Below are 3,517 nucleotides of genomic sequence, written 5' to 3'. Positions count from 1 at the left end.
CTGCTTTGTCTTGAGAAGGTGCAATATGGACATGACTGTCCTCTAACAGTACTTGAAGGACATTCTGGAGCTGAGGAAAAAAAAAAAAGATAGTTGTCCATGCTGCTCCAAAGACAGAGATATAAAGAACTGAGTGAATATTATAAAATAACATTTGTTTTCCATATAAGGAAGATTAATTTTGACGAATGCAGATGGTCAGAAACAGAGATGGCTGATCTGAGAGGGAGTGAGCTCACTAGCAATGCAGGTATTTAAGCAGGGATGAGAAGCTTTGCTTGGGATCCCCTCTTATCATTTCCTAGTGTGGAGTGTGGTATTTTGCATCTAAGAGGCAGGACAGAAGAGCAAAAATCACACAGGAAGTGTGGAATCAGACACACCTGGTTAAAATCTTCCATCATTTACACTGGGGCAAACAATTTAATTCTCATCAAGACTTAGGCTCCCTTTCCATAAAATAGAGGTCATCTAGATATTACTTTTGTGCCTTCATTTGCTAGCACTGCCACAACAAAATGCCAAAGACTGGGTGGTATAAACAACAGAAATTTATTTTCTCCTAATTTTGGAAGCCAGAAGTCCAAGACCAAGCAAGGTATCAGCAGGGTTGGTTTCCTCTGAGATCTTTCTCCTTAAATTCTAGATGCTGCCTTCTCACTGCATTCTCCACATGGTCTTCGCCCGGTGTGTGCCCAGGTCCTGTCTCTTCCTATAAGGACACCAGTCAATTGGATCAGGGCCCACTTTAACTGCATGTCCTCTACAAAGGCCCTCTTTCCAAATACAGTCACATTAGGAGGTCCAGGGGGTTAGGGCTTCAACATAGGGGGGACACAGTTCAGCCCATTACATTTCCTATCCTCTGGTCATTTTTTTGTCCACACGCACCATCCTGGTGTTCATGCCATTACTAACCTAGACAGAGAACTAAGTGCATCTTCGTGTTGGGCTAGAATAATCCACCTGCAGAAAAAGCTTTGGATGAAGATTTCACAGGATAGAGGAGGGGTTTCAGGCCCCACCCCCCATAGTACATGACCTATAATCATGAGTCTACTTTTCTCTTTCTGAAATAGAGGAATCAGAAGTCAGTGTTTCCCTCAGTGAGCAACCTTTCCCTACTTAAATGTTTCCATGAAGTAACTCCCACCTTTGCGCACATGAGTGCATAAAAACCAGTCTCCCTTAGATGGTACATGTCCTCTCGGAAGTTTTGCCCAGTTGCTTGCAGTGGGCTGTTGGAGGGGTGTGGAAGGAATGTTTCCTTCCAACACCAGTGTCTCTTCTGGGATTGTTTCGTTGCACATGGTTTTCCTGTCTGCTCTCCTCCTGGAGCCTCAGGAACAGGAAGCTTCCACACTCCCTTCTCTGTAGATCCCCGCTCTGATTCCATTGCCAAAGGTGCCCCTTGCCATTAGGCAGAGATGAGCATGTCTCCTGTGCTTACATATGCACACCCACCCGGGCTCTGCAAACAAAGGGGCCATGTCTCAGCAGTGCACTCCCCCCCCCGCCCCCCCCAAGGCAGTTTCCAGGGATCTTCAGAGACTCTTGTCCCTTCCCCCTTCTCCTAGGAGGTTCACCTTGGATTTCTCCTTACTCCATGCAATGCTGCACGCTCTTACCAGGTGAATTCTGCTGAATAAACTTCCATCTTGCTTCAGCAGGCTAAAAACTGTGTGTGCCTCAGGTGGGCAGAGCCGGGGCAGGGGCAGGAGCATTAACCAAGCTCAATAAGGCTTTGTTTTGTCTTTGAGTGAATGTGGGACTAGATGAATGCTATAAAAGGGATTCAAGGATTCAAAAGGGTATTGTCCGATAGATAGATAGGAGTTGGCCCTGAGATTACTTTGATGTTCTTTTCTCAAAGGGCATTGTGTAATTCAGAATTGCTAATTCTGACTTGCTTTCTTCCCATTTCTACAGAGTCCTATTTTCATAGCCAGCATCATGGAATGCTCACTATGGGCCAGTCCAAGTGTTTTAGTTATATTGACTCATGTAATGCTCCCAGACACCCTGTGAGGAGAGACTCTCACTATTGCCCCTTTTGTTCTGGGGAAACTGAGACAAAGAGAGTTTAATAACCCACCCAGAGTCATGCAGCTAGTCAGAGGCACAGCTGGTTCACATTCAGGCTTCTGGGTCCAGAGGCGACAGGTGAAGTCTCACGCCCCTCTTCTAACAATGGTGTGTCCTGAACTCAACCAAAGGTCAATGATCAAGGGTGTCTTGGGTTCACACTGAGTGAAGAGCTGATCAAGAGGCAGCCCAGAGGAAACACAGTGGCTCTGGGGATAGATCCTAAGTGGAAGCTGGTTGGCAATGGCGTTCAGGGCAACTGGGAGCCCACAAGTCCCTTCTGGTTCCTTCGTCCCACTGTCACACTGGCCTCGTGCCCCTCTCTGCTTAGCACGTTTCTGTAACCTGTGAGTGAGTCACATAGCACAGCAGGATGCTCTGCACACCTGGCTTCACCTTGTCATTTATGCAGGCAGATTAGTACCTGACTTGGGGCCTGGTGAGTTCACAGAATAAAGCCATCAGCAGAAGGCCTAGAATACAACATATGCTGCGTAATGTTTGACCTCACTTAGGATCAGTATTCTCATTGTTTGGCCAACGCTTCCCAGTTAACATAGAACGTTCATGCACTTCGGTCTTGCAGGAGGTAAAAAATAAGTCAATAGGCTCATTACCCTCATGTTTGAGATAAGTTATCTGAGTCTTAGGAAGAAAAGGGCTCAAGGTTATACCAATTTATAGAACACCAATTAAGACCATAGGTTTATCGAAGAACACTGACCAAAAAATCAAATAAAAAAACCTATATTGTGCATGGATATTTTCTGCATTGCGAGTAGTGATACTGAGTCTCAGAAAATTACCCATTTTTGTTTTATGGAAGCTAAGCTTTTAAGTGGTAGAGCTTATATGCAATATTAGGTCTCTGGTTCAGCTTCTGGACCCTTTGCTCTCTAGGACTGCCTTCAGTCATGTGACTCCACGCCATTTATTGCGGGCGCCCTTTAGATATTGGAGACACAGCCGTAAAGCTAGCGGAGGAAAGAGCTGGGCACAGAGCATCTTAGCTGAATGGGAAATGCCCCCAGTAGTCCTTAATTGAATTTGCAGCAATAGAAAGGAAATGCCTTTCTTGGATTTGCATGAAGAGGGGTGAGCTAAGGGAGGTGGAGGGGCCCAGAGAACAGAGCCTTTAACTCAACGCAAAAGACAAATCTAGCTGCTAAACTCTTTGTATGCATGTCCTGTGATTATTTTCAAGGGTCAGAGCTCCAAATCAAAGGGACTTAAATATTTTTAAAGAGGAATTTACTGTTCTACTTTCTGGAAAGCGGTCTGGGGCAGCTCAGGGAGCCGAGGCAAGACTTCAGGAAGCAGCCCCCAGTACTCGAGCTGAGGACTACTTCACACTCACCTGACTCTTCTCTCCGTCCACTTCTGGAACTTCTGCCTCTCTGTGCAGGTGGCTTGTGTCCCCTGCCCCTCCACA

At 46.1% G+C, this 3,517-nt stretch overlaps 1 long non-coding RNA gene across 1 annotated transcript; it reads right to left on the bottom strand.

Annotated features, from left to right (window-relative positions):
* Positions 1-536: 536 nt before the first annotated feature.
* LOC115278954 lies at positions 537-1,680 on the bottom strand. Its single transcript, XR_003903131.1, has 2 exons — positions 1,629-1,680; positions 537-712 (listed from the first exon to the last, which is right to left on the bottom strand). It is a non-coding gene; the product is annotated as an uncharacterized LOC115278954 (long non-coding RNA).
* Positions 1,681-3,517: the final 1,837 nt, after the last annotated feature.

The sequence above is a fragment of the Suricata suricatta genome, chromosome 15 (genome assembly GCF_006229205.1).
Source record: "Suricata suricatta isolate VVHF042 chromosome 15, meerkat_22Aug2017_6uvM2_HiC, whole genome shotgun sequence".
NCBI lineage: Eukaryota > Metazoa > Chordata > Mammalia > Carnivora > Herpestidae > Suricata > Suricata suricatta.
The sequence above is the reverse complement of the archived record's forward strand: the minus strand, read 5'-3'. Positions and strand labels throughout refer to the sequence as shown.